This window comes from Cydia splendana, chromosome 2, assembly GCF_910591565.1.
Source record: "Cydia splendana chromosome 2, ilCydSple1.2, whole genome shotgun sequence".
NCBI classification, from domain to species: Eukaryota; Metazoa; Arthropoda; class Insecta; order Lepidoptera; family Tortricidae; genus Cydia; species Cydia splendana.
The window spans coordinates 14,907,680-14,921,752 of NC_085961.1; the positions used below are offsets into that span (position 1 = coordinate 14,907,680).

At 41.1% G+C, this 14,073-nt stretch overlaps 1 protein-coding gene across 1 annotated transcript in view; it reads left to right on the plus strand.

Moving 5' to 3' along the window:
• The first annotated feature begins 8,285 nt into the window (after positions 1-8,285).
• LOC134804447 (uncharacterized) overlaps positions 8,286-14,073 on the plus strand; it is an 80,061-nt gene continuing 74,273 nt past the window's right edge. Inside the window, exon 1 of the mRNA XM_063777489.1 lies at positions 8,286-8,316. The gene's annotated coding sequence lies outside the window, so the exon portion shown is untranslated. The remainder of the gene's footprint in view (positions 8,317-14,073) is intronic.

The following is a 14,073-nucleotide window of genomic DNA, read 5'->3' on the forward strand; positions in this document are numbered from 1 at the left end:
GTCGAGGGCCGCCTTGATGTCCCCGGTGATTGTGGCTGCTGCTGCATCGACCTCTTCTGCGGTCGATATGGGACCTGTACGGGGAGATTTTACCATGGCTTCTGTGAAAGCCGTCCAGTCGTAGCGGCGTCCTGGTCCCCTGTTGACTCTCGTTGTCGCCTCGTCTGCGATGGTCAGGAGCACCGGCCTGTGGTCGGAGGTGAGGTCGTAAAATACCTGGTGTCTCATGACTGAGTCGACTCCGCGAGAAATCGCAAAGTCGATTGTGGTGCCGCGACAGAGCGGGTCGGCGTCGTGGTAGTGTGTGGGCTCGTATGGCCCGTCCACTACCAGATCGAGGTCCTCCACGATCTGGTAGATGGTGTTTCCCGGCTGGGAGTGCGCGGACGAGTTCCAAGCGGGGTGCTCGGCGTTGAAGTCCCCGGCCAGGATGGTCGGCACGGGGGAGTCCAGCAGCATCCGCCTGAGGTCGTCGCGCATCTCTGTCGGCCGGCAGTTTCCGCAGGGCCTGTAGATAGCAAACAAACGCAGGTTATGCCTTTGTAGTTTGATATCTATCCCCAGTGCGGATAGCGATGTCGGCTGCTGCTCGATATCCACCGGTTGGTGGATGATTGTCATCTTGACGATGATTGCGAGGCCTCGGTATGGGCGCCCGTTTTCGGGGTTCGCCTGGTCGAGGCGGTACACGATGTATCCGCTGGCTTTGAGCGTCAGTGACGCTTTTAGCCATGTCTCGCAGATCAGCATGATGTCGATGTCCTGGCTGTGGAGAAAAGTACGGAGATCATTAATTTTACCAGTTAATGACTGCGCGTTCCAGTACACAATTCTTAGCTCTTTCTCTTTTAGGCCGTAAGAGATAGTGCAGCTGGCGAATAACTTGCGTTATTGCTGAGAGGGCGAGCTAAGCCTGATTTTGGTCAGGCTTAGACAGAGACTTTATCGCTAGTACAAACTCGTCTAGCGTTGGTCTCAGGGACACAGTTACCGCAGTTTGCACTGCGGCAACTATGTCCCTGTGAAGCGCTACGGTGTCGAGCGCTGGGGGCGCTGCAGGCGGCGTCGCTAGGGGCTCCGCTTGCGACATCCTCTGCGGTTTGTGTTGTGGCTGCGTCCGTCCTCGGTGTCCTGTTGTCCGCTGCCTCGGCTGGTTGGCGGGTGCCATGAGGGAACCTGTTGAGTAATCCTCCACCAGGTTTGGTGTGTCCGAGGCCCTAGTGTCGGGGCCTCGCTGCGGGCGGCGGGTCGGTGGTCGGCGTGTGTAGGAGCGGGTGCCCCCCCTCCAGTTGCGCAGTTCCTGCAAGTAAATTGCACACTGCTTGTGGTTGCCTGGGTGGTCCATCAGGCAGTTTGCGCACGTTGCAGGCTCGTCCCTGGGTCGCGTGCACTGGTGCGACAGGTGCGGCAGCGCGCACTTGACGCAGCGCACCGGTCGGTGACATCCCTGTGAGGAATGCCTAAATCCCTGGCACCGATAACATTGCGGTGGCCCGGGTTTACCTCGCCAAGGTTCGACACGAACCTTGGTGTTGATGTCCGCAATGCTGGTGAGGTCGAGAAAACCTGGGTTTTCTCGCTCCGTCCCGTTGAGTTGGACGAAGAAGATGGTGCCTCCTCGTCCTCTACCTGTGGAGATAAGTCGGGCGTGTGATACTGAATACCCCTCTCTGGCACAGGCGTCCTTCACGTCCTGCACCGACATAGATGACGGCAGGCCGCGGATAGCGGCCTTCATCGGCAGGGTCGACTTCTCCGGGTGCTTGACGAACTGGATCCGGGGGTCGAGTGCCTGCTCCTTGTCGAGGTAGGCGAATACCACACGGTATTCCTCTGCGGTCCTGGGGTAGAACCGTATCCCGGTCGGTTCGACGTTCTCGGTTTTGGCCTCAAAACCGAGACGCTCGTTGATGGCCGTCAGGTGGCGGGCCGAGTCTGGGAGGACCTCGACCAGAATCTGGGGTGGTTTGGCCCTTTTGGCCGGCGGCTGCGGCTGCTGCTTCTTCTTCTTGCTGGCTGCGGTATCTGTGGGCAGTGAAGAAGCTTTAGGTGGGGTTTTTGCTGTGGCCGCGTACGTGTCGGTGCTTGCTACCGGGGCAGGTAGCAACACCTTGCGTGGCGGGGCCTGGTGCGAGCCGCCGGCGGCGGGTGTGGATGGCACGGCTGTGTCCATCGGCTGCTGCTGCTGCGAGTCCTGTGGGCAGACGACGGGTTGATTAAGACCGCGCGACACAGGAGTGATGCGGTTACATTCCCGCTTCTCCTCCTGTGCCGGCGGGCTGTCCTCTTCCCGCCGTCTCTTCTGTTGGCGCGCCCCAGAGTGCGCCAACAGGGTTGAGAGTAGGGCCGCCTCGAGAGGCCCGAGGACGCAACTGTCTAGCGACCCCCGAGCTACTCTGTCGAGTTTCTCGAAAATCGCCATCCAGGCGCCCTCGGTTATCTCGAGGCCGGCCTGCGGCCGGCAAGGCGACTGGCGGCGGCGTTGCGGTGAGTTGGCCGGCGTGACAAGTCGGGGCTTGTCAGCCGGCTGCGGCGTGACAGGTCGAGACTTGTCGGCCGGCTGGGGCGGCAGCGGGCTCTCGGCACGTGGTGAATGCCTAACACGTGGTGATAAATCAAGCGGCGATAAATCGCCACGTGATAAACCACCACGTGCTTGGTCCCCGTAGTCGGCTGACCGCTCCGGCTCTCCGGCCACAGGCGACCCAGAGTTTCGCTGGTCCTCAGCGTCTGAGCCCTCGTTAGAATCCTCCACGGAGCTTACAACGTCAAGGAACTCTTCCGAGCCGCGGCTTGACATTGTTGACCCCGTGAAACTTCCAAACGCGGGCAGACGCTTTGGACCATCGTTGTCTGGTTCGCCCGCGAATCCGGCGAGCAGGAGCAGGTCGACGTCCGGGAGCTCCACCACATGTACCGGAGCCGGTGCTGCCGCTGTGACCTCCTCCTGAACGGCCTCCGTCGTCTTGGTAGGCGTCCTGTTGATGACCATGGCGATGGCGTGTGTGTGCGGCGTCGGCGTCGGTTGACCTGGAAAACGACAGATGTGAGTACAAGCTGGTATGGCTAGCGCCGGATGTGTCCGGGCTTTCGCCCCGTTTGCGGCTTGGGTTGTCACCGTAAGGTATCCGCCAACAAACGGCCACTGCTAACGCTTGGGCTTGGGTTGTCACCGTTAGGTATCCGCCAGCAAACGATCACTGCGAAAGTGGTCTTTTCGACACTGGGGCACACTAACAACAATACTTAGCCTGCACAAACACTGGCGTTAACACACGTCAACTAGTGAGTTGGTTAGGGTGCGTAAGTCTCGAGAGCTAGCTCAAGCGCGTGCGGTCCCGTCAACGTCACAGTTGCGACTGTTTCTCGGATATGATGGTCGTTAGCTGTGACGGCGAGATATAGACAGACTCTGTCTCTTTTAATTGCGTGTTGTTAAAAAGTGACACTTACTTTATCACGCCAATGGAAGCGAGTTTTTCCCTACCCAAATATTAACTAACGCGTAAGCGTTAAACAGAACTATCCTATTTCCCAATATCCGTGGAGACTGTTTCCAACAAAAACAACATAATTTCACTTACAGCTTTTTCCGTGGGTGTCGAATTACTTGGAATGCGATCGGTAGTCAAGATAATCTTCCGAATGCTTCGAGGTAAAAATTACGCATTTAGCGTAATTGCCATTTGCCTCGTGTATGACGTTTCATTAAAAAAATTGCTTTATATTTTCTTGGTCCCTAATAATATATTATTAAAATATGAGCTCATCGTTATGATACCTATCCGGGGTTCACGATTGCTCACGGGGCGCAGTAACATTTTTAAGCTGACACATTCATGCATAATATGAATTATTATGAATAAACCAAGAATCTTGTATTATTGATAAACAACAAGAGGTCTACAGTTTTTGAGATTACTTACCTGTGACCTTAGTATTTTGGTTCAAATTAATTACCTACAATATAGTTCTATTAGTAGGAACTAGAGTAGTACCTACTAGAACCTACTAGATCTAGTAGGATCTAGTAGGCTTAAATATGTATAACCGCATAAATTTGCATTTGAACTTACTGGTCTAACTAATCCCATGCCGACCATATCAATGTCCCGGAAAACACAAATTACGTAACTCACTTCCAAATCGGACAACATAACAAAACGCCGTCCATCGCCGCTCGTTCAGGGGGCTATAAACAACCGGCCCACGTCTGCGCACCGATGAATTTAAATATACCCAACCATCACTTTGTAATGGCTTGTTTTGACGAGTAGTACGAATTTTCGAACGTATTGATCGCTCGAATCGAACGTCATTTTCGACAACGTATTTTTTGACAACAAAAGTAACCACTTTAATTCAAATTTAGCAAGCTCAGCATTAATACGTAGGTAGATACTGACTTTTGTTAAGTTGGTTAAAGTCCATTGCTTGTCATTCAGTCTTGAAATACTTTAATTTACCTGCAATCTAGACCTAATTTGAGAGTTTGTGAAACAGGGATTTAAAAAGCTGATAATTATTTATTCAGATTAATTTTGTTATTCCCATGGCTAAGCAAGCGCTGGTGAGACGATCGCGCTTGTGAACCGATGTGAACTTGCTTATATGTATGTACCTACTCGTATACACAAGTTGTTATTGTTGTGTGTGTGTACTGACAGTTACTTTGACTCACCCGAGCGTGACTGTTTGCGCGACTGTCAATCTGTCATTGGCTCTGTACTCAACGTCTATTTTATAAGAATACAGCTATATTTATGTAAAACGTGACGGGAGACCAAGACCTAAGTAATGGGAATATATTGCTAGGCGACCACCAGCTGATTAGTATGTGCAGCGCGCGCAGGACGTCCGCGCCGGCGACATCACGGGGGCTTCCAGCGCCTAGGAGTCACAGCGATAACTAGATATTGTCGAGAAACATACAGACAGCAGCAGAAGTTGCTAAGCGGGCTAGGTTTACTAAATTACCTTGACACGCTCTTATTCTCTTAACAATAAAGTCGCGTCAAGATCATTTTGAACACCTAGCCCGCTTAGCAACTTCTGTTGCTGACTGTACATATTTTATTTCAATCCAGCAGGTGTTGACATTCGTTGTTGCAAAGGCGATACTACATTCCAGTATAAATAAATTAACGGCATCTGCAAAATGAAATCTGAACCAAAACGAACAGAAACTAATCTATTTAGTCTACGAAAGCTCTAACCTGTGACCAATGTCCCACCATATTGCATAATACAGCGGTCGGCAACCTTTTAGCAGCCAAGGGCCACATAGTAGTTAACGGAGGTGACGCGGGCCGTACTTTGTTAATATTTATGACTTTATGAGACATTGTTGTTTGTCACTATTATATACAAAATAGCCAAGGCGCCTCTCGGGCCGCAAGTGACAGTTTCGCGAGCCGCATGCGGCCCGCGGGCCGCAGGTTGCCGACCGCAGGCATAATCGAACAGCTTACGCACATACCTACAGCTAATAACACAAATCTAAGGCACTTACGGGAAAAAATAGTGGCATTTATATCGTTTTACAAGCATTACAGCTTTCTAGATACCTACACGAGATTAAACGTTAATAACAGTTGTAATCTGTACTTATGGCTAGAAATTAAATTATGCCATTTGTGCAGTTATGACTGTCTCGTAAGAAAAATTATGGACATTATTATTGTCCAACAATTTTATTTTTATTGCGAACTTTCGTTTTGCTTTATTGCTCTCTATTGTAGCTATTTATCTCAACCGAAAGTTAGAAAGACGGCTACGAATTAGGTACCTATGCCTATACAACAAAAAATGAATGTGAAAAGGACAACGGTTTTTATTCTAGTTTTAAACTTACACACTTCGCAACTAAGAAACATTTGCTGATACTTTTACTATTGATAGTAAATTATGAATTTGGGGAACAGGGGAAGTTACGTGAGTTTTTTTAATATTTCATGTCGTCCTAAAGCCTCATAATTATGTAATCACTAGTGCCAAACTGCCAATATTATTATACATATAGATACTGCTGCAGTGCCAGTAGATTCCATGATTAGTGATTATATACTTCTTACAAAATTTACTAAATTTGTTTTAATCGTAAGCCTTTATACGAAATATAAAGTTCTAGGACCTAATATACTTCGTGGGAGATATATTTGTTCGTGTCGCTTTCCTTCCCTCTCGCGCTTGACACGAACGGCCATTATTTTAATGTATTGTCTAATGGTAATGTTTCACTTACATCATTAAAGTAGTGTTGTGCCTTATGGTCCGTATAGGTAGGCCTTGCTGTGTTTTAGATAATTGAATGTTTCTGTGAAAACGTTTAAGTGATTGCTTTTATGTTAATAACAATAACACATGCGATGTTTTAGTCTCTATATAATTTTACATACATATGAATTAACACATCCCAGTCTTTAGGTTTTGTAAGTAGCGGAGAAAGTGCGCTTAAAAAATACTTCTGGTCTTGTCCAGGTAAGTCAGGTCAGATATTTAATTACACAAACGGGTCTACCGCGATATAATTTCGTGACCACAGCTGGTTCAACTCAGCTGAAACGTCGGAATTTAATGTAAAAACAATTAAATTATATCGTGGTAGACCCGTTTGTGTGTGTTTTAATAATTAAATATGTGTACAAAACGCGAGAGTTTAATGTGTTACAGTCAGGTCAGGTTTGTTACCATGGTTAGTTCTGCCATCCATGTCCTGCGCACTTGGCTAGGTACATACTTATAGAGTCAAAGTTCTAAAGTAAGAACACTAAGCACGGAGAATTTCCTACATTGAACCGCCTGTCACTATCTCTATCGCACGCGCGTAATTATATAGCTATCCCGCCCATGACGCCATGACTTAACTTAACTATTAATAAACATGACTTAACTTAACTATTTAACTATTGATTTTAATGATTACCACATTACTATATTACTTACCACAAATTTTCATCGCATGAACTTACTTGAATTTCTTACTAGTTTAAATCAAATGTATGGCAACGTAAAATCTCAGATTGTAAAAACCTCAACACTGATTATTCTATCAAATCCAACTTATAGTCTGATGGATTTCAATGAATAAATTACTTGTAACTGCGTTATCTTAAATCTAAGCGAAGCCAAGCTTGAAAATACTTTTTACGAGACTTACGTTCTATATCCTTCGTTAATGAATAAAAAAAAAACACTTACGTTTCGAGTTTGATTGACGTTTCCTAAAGCTGCTTACAGTAATTATGCAATGAGTTGAACGCTGTTGAAGAGAACTTAAAGCCACTTTAATAGGGCTGTTTATTGAATGCAGATTTAATATCACGGTATAAGGATTAAAAGAGGATGCGGTGAGATCAATGTCCCGTCTTTCTTTGGTGAATTGATATTGCATCAATGATTGAATTCAATACTATAGGTACAATAATACAATCCAATACTAGAATAGTAGTAGAGTTAGATGTTCGACTCCATTTAAAACGAAGAATAAAACAAAAAGGTAATACTTAAAGGAGTAGGATGATAGACTCCATTTAAAACGAAGAATAAAACAAAAAGGTACTTAAAGGAGTAGGATGATATGAGATGTTTGAATTAATTATGTCTTACCTAACTTTCTTTATTTCAATAGAAAATTAATAACGTGTATTGAACAGTTGCCTTTTTGGCTTTTTTATTTCGTTCCTAATACATGCTTGTAAATTGTGAAAAAAGTTCCTTTGTAAATGAAATGATTTTTGCACCTAATGCAAAAATTTGCACCAACAACATGTTTCTGAAATATTATCAACTCACGATGCTAACGACTATATCCATTAAAACAAAGCACTTTCTGCCTTGCCTCGTGTAAGTAAAGGTTACTTTTAAATAACTTAGTTTTACTTAGGGTGACCAACAGAGCGAATCGTCGCTTTTATGACTTGTTTGAAATAAAACATGTGATTGAAGTAATGGGGTCAATAAACCAGACTCGGCTTGATGGTGTAACTCGATTGCGATATTTATCTCGTTACATAAAATATATATCATCTAGGAGGAAACGAATCAAATTATTTTATTAAAATAATATATTTTAGTAGAAATACTAAAATTTAAATTATATGACATTTATTTCAGTTTATCTATATTTTATATTATGAGTATATTAGTGCTGTAGTATTGTATGTTGGCACTGATAGCGCTAAGATGAGAGAGAAATACCTATCTACAGTTGTAATTTTTAACAAAATAATTAACGGCGACCCTATATTTGCATACGTCACTGACTTAAAACTTTTCATTTACAGAAACAAGCTGTTTGTGCTGTCTGCTGAAAAAGTGAGTATTTTAATTTAAATAAACTCATAATTGTACCTTTCTCCGTACACAACCGTTACCCAATTTATTTTACCCTCTTCAAAACTGATAGAAGCTGTCGTTACACTTGCTGAACCATGCGAAATTATCTTAAGTTATTCTTTTTACTCGTAGTATTGCAAAAATACAGTAAGTAATATTTTTCGCTACTCTTCAATTATGTAGTTACTCAAAACGCCGTAATCGTAAAAACAAATAAATGAGTCCTCTAGGCGATTCTTAACTAGATATAGCTTAATGGAGTCTTAATTAGTTGTTGCAGGATAAATAATAGCTGTTCAGGAGATAGGTAATTGTTATGGTCGTTATAAAAGTAGTGTTCTTATGTGAAATGCATTTTTTTTATTATTTCAATGAATAACATATAAATAAGAGGCTTGATGTCAGACATGATATCGAACCTCCACATATAGGGTTGCCAGATGGTCGGGATTTGGCGGGATTCTCCCGATTTTTAGCAGGTGTTCCCGATTCCCGACAAACTGTAAACTGTCCCGAAAAACAGCTTCACGTTATAAAACAATAATTTCAAGTTCCGAACTGTCGTCGAGCGAGCGAGCTGACGTAGTGCCAATAATGTAAAATATCGTTGTTTTTAATACAATTACTTTAATTTGAATGTATTTTTTTAGAGATGCCCCGAATAGTGAATTTGGCCGAATACCGAATATTCGGCCCCTCTCTCGGCCGAATACCGAATATTCGGCATGACATGCGAACATTTTGAGTCACAATTATTATGCAAACTGTTCGCCATCAAAGCACTACGTTTGCTAAGATATATTTTTATGTTGAACAGAATTAATGAATGTATATTAGTCAATCAAATCAGACCCATGATAAAAATAAAATATTTTGTAATCAATAAATGCCTAAAAACGTGCCTTCGTATTTAACTACTTTCCAAGAATACATTTTAAATATTAAATATACCTAGTTTTTGGTTATTTTCTTGTAATTTTTCTTTTTAGGTAGATGCAACAGATATTCGGTATTCCGCCGAATAGTAGGCAACATTCGGCCGAATACCGAATATTGGGCAAAGTGTCCGAATAGGCCGAATACCGAATAGTTGCCGAATCATGGCATCGTGGCAATCGTGGCATCTCTAATTTTTTTTTTCCCGACTTAAGTCCCAAAATCCCGAAAAAATCATATTGTTTCCCGATAATAGCGCCTTTCGATCTGGCAACCCTATCCACATAGTAGGTAATAGAGGATTCCAACAATTCATCGCTTTTAATAACTAGGCATGGGCACAGAATAAATAATAGTACTAAGTACAGAAGACTCACTCTCTAACAAAACGCGTCTGTTACGATCAGCACAGATGTGGCCGCTAGGTTATGGCAAACCCCAAAATTGGGGCCGAACGGATGTACTTTTAGCTAAGTACCTGTAGCAAAGCGACGAAATCGCGGAGTGAGACACGCCTGGCATGGGACAATAGCTAATAGTTTGCGTTGTTACTTTCTTACTTGATTATTATTATTATTACTTATTCCCATTTGGCGTAAGTCTAAGAAAAAGGTATAATGTATAATTTTATAGTCCTTAATCACTAGAATTACTTAAGTTTTTTTAATCTTTTCAAGTCATAAAGACAGGTTCAGAGACACCGTATCGGCCGAATCAGTAGTTCTACAACTTTGTTATGTGTGAAGCAACCTTATAAAAGATTATGGTTATCGACGAAAAAAAGTTTAATTGTAACGCAGTAGATAAGTAGGTAGCCGTTGTCCACTTTACAGTTTTAGAGATACGTACGAGTAGAAACCCTTTAAACCTATATTGATACATATTTAACAAATTTAAATAAAGGTCTCCTAAAAATCGAACAAGAATTAAGTAAGAAGCCTTTTCCAATCAAAATCAAATCAGTTTGAGAGCAGACAGTTTAGGGTTAGTAAAAAACTAATATAGTCAGCGCAACGTAAAGGCCCTGCTACACGGTCGCCGACAAGCCTTCAGACCGCGCGGCCTTGGTCCGTCCCGGACCGTGTAGACAGTTGTTTCCAACAAAATTAGACCAAAACTGACCAAGGACAGACCAAGGTCAGACGGTTAGAAGGCTTGTCGGCGACCGTGTAGCAAGGGCTTAAGAATAAGAACCAATATTTGACAGTTATTTGAACTGATAGATAGCCTTAGCTTCATATAATAAATATCGACATGGACAAAGCGCCAAAAATAAGCAACGCAAATTACGCAAAACAACTCAAAAGGGCCGGCAACGCGCCTGTAACACCCCTGGAGTTGCAGGCGTCCCTAGACTACGGTGACTGCTTGCCAACAGGCGGGCCGTAATTTCTTAGTTTTAATTTTTTTTTGACACCTGTACGGATTTGCCGTCGGAAAGATTCCAAAAGTGCGAAAGTTCCACATGCAAGATTTTCGGAATCGTTTCTAATTTTTGTATACTTAGTCATCGCCATTTTAAATTTCCAAAATTAAAATTTCCGTTTATTTTTGTGTAATTTTCCGGAATTATACGAGATCTTGGTAACTTTCTGCAACTGGCACAGTAGTCACCTGCACCTGCATAATACGCTGCATGAAGGGCTAATAAATGCATGTCGTGCTTTTATGCCTCTAAAACAAGACTGTGTAAGATATTTTTGCAAGACTGTACCTGTTTTTCGACCAATAAATTTTGGATTAACCAATATGTTTTTTTTACTTTGGGGCTAGGGAGGTAATAACTAATAAATAATCATTATCAATTAAGCCAAAGGACGTTCATAACTGGACAATGTAAGTACATACATACATAGACCAGGCATAGGTACCATAAAGCCTATATAATGTCTGGGTATTCGGGTCACTGATGAAGGTCACATGGCTGTACGCAGATAGGAATCTGCGTAGGTGCAATCAAGTCGTTAGTGACACATACTCTAGTGATGTGCTATTATAACAAGATGTTGATAATAAATAACTCTATATAGGTATGTCACAACATTAATGAAACATGGTATATTGTTATCTCATTCTTCACTAGCGGGAAATATACTTAAACAAAACATAAGTGGATTTTACACGACGCAGTTATACTTATATATAAAGAAAGATTACTATAAATCGGAAATATAGGATAAGAAATATTATAAAAGTAATATTAAATATATTAAAAACGGGTCACTCATAATTAATAAAAGTACTTAATTATAAAAGTAACTTGAATATATGTGATGATTTCAACCAAAAGGTATACCACATTGTTGGTTGTCGATAAGGTTTATTTCAAATTGAACCTAAATGGAAATAGCGCTTTATTGACAACCGACAATACCTTTTGATTAAAAATAACACATATATATAGTTAGCATTTTATCCAGCCCTAAAATCGATTTGGATTACTCACTAAAGTCACGAATAACATTTCTCTTAGATTTCAAATGTTAAATCATCTATTAGGTACATTACGTTTGTTATCAGACTTAAATCTGTACTTACCTTTTTTGTGTAAACACCATTTTGGAAATTGGATTCAATACGTACCTACCTATACACTAAGAAGGTGCACCGGACTATTAATAATAGTTAGGTACATAAAATACGTTTTAATAACACGATTACGTTATCTTTTATTTGTATATACGTAATAGTATCAAAATAAAATTAGGTTTTCAAAATAATGTCGATGTTTTATGTGCATGTACCTACATATATATGTTATATCGACTCGAGAACATCACTACCCGCACAAATGCGTAAATCGTTGTTTTATATAAGGGCAATGTTGACCAGTAATCGCTATGCTAATGTACATATGTTAATTTATTACTGTATATGTTTATATTGTCATTTTATACAACTATAAAGTAACATTAAAAGTGACATTTTATGGTTTGTTCGGTGAAAGATTTGTGTTGCCTTGCCTGGCAATATTTGCTGGAGCTATAGGCTATTTTTATTTCTTACTAGATATTTGTAGAGTTTGTTGGTCTGTCTTAAGTGTAATTTAAGATATACTTACCACGATTTTCTTACCTACCGTGGTCTATCGTAAGTGTAATTAAAGATACTTACTCTTATACTTACCACAATATTCTTAGCTATCGTCGATAAAAAAAAACAACTCAAAGGAGTGTTTAAGTTAAAATACTTAACAGTAGCAAAGCAAATAACATTGGTTGTTAAATATTTGTTTAACGAGGAAAGACAATGCCAGACTTTTTTTTAGTTGTGGGTAAACCATAAATACTTAATTTCACTCATTCAGTAACTCGACCTTCTCTAATTAGCATACCTACCTAGTTGGTCACGTCACGTCACATTCTATTTTTAGTACCGTAAAATTTAATTAGGTAAGTCTAATTACCAATTTACATTTTAGTTGTCTGTTTTTTTTTCTTTTATTTATAAACATATTTTGCTATAAGTATAGAATAGGGATGTTGACCCTTGTTGAAATTTATAACTAGATTTAGCTAAAAAGATGTAGATAGAAAATGAGCAATTTATCACAACTAATTGGAAACTGGATAAATAAAATACAATACTTAAAATTTTCATATTTTTTTAAATTGTAAAAAAATAACAAAAACGTTACCGTTACATTCCTTACATTTTATAAAAAAATATTGTACCAATAGCAAAATAAACGCAATATTTCACTTACGACATTCAAATAAAAGTCACATTCGCAAAACATAATATAATATAGCTTATAGATATTTGGAGGTTTTAGGTATTTGAATAACTTACACCAATCACAAAGTTGTATTGGGTAATTCCATTATTAACCGATGATCTGCCTTCCATATACGGCGCGGACTGTGATTCACCGTGTTTAGTTTCCAAATGGAGATTTCATCAAAGCTCCGCTCCGGTATCATCACCTTGGCACTGAAATTGATCTAAACTTGAAAATTAATAAACAGTCTTAATAACCTTGTAGTGAGATCTGTGAGATTGATCTGGATTCACAGATTTTATTTAACGGTTAGCAATTATTGAATATTGGAGTACAAACAATCGCTTCGAGGCTGATATATGTTTCGCTCGGGTTTCTATTGTTTCCGAAAACGTTTTAAGTCGTAATGTACCTATTGTTTTTACTCCGCATTTACGTTAGTCATAATTTATTTGGTTCAAAAATGCGTCACTTTTCAGGATTGCCATAAAACAAACCTAACCTAACCAAACCTAAATCTATAGGATAACCTTACGAAAATCCTGAAGAGTTAACGATTTCAGTTTTATGACTAAATAATGATATTCTGACAAACAATACATGAATTGAAATTTTATGGGAAACAAAAGGACCCCGTTTCGCTCTTATATTTAATCAGAATTACCAAGGGACCCTAAAGTACGTAGTAAATAGACAGAGCTTGTATTTGTCGCTTCCACCTGAGTAGGAGCGTGTCGCATTACGCGTCCGCGACATATTGTAGATGTGGCGATAAAAAACAGAAAGCGACGATGCGGAAAGCACCAGCCCTCATACGGACATAGGGGGCCTACATTTATACCTAGGTAAGTATACCTAGGTATACGCTAGGTATACGCGAGTACCGTGGAATGGGGTTACTTTGAATCCTGGGTTTACTTTGATAAAAACTTTACTTCGTGTTCAAACTCGAATATTACGCTTTCTGAACGCACCCTGTGGATTGTTTTTTTTTTACGGTTGGCAAGATTGAACGTCACTGTCAGTTAGTGATTTGTGTCCGTGGGATCAAGCATGTCGATCGATGGGAAAAAAATTAA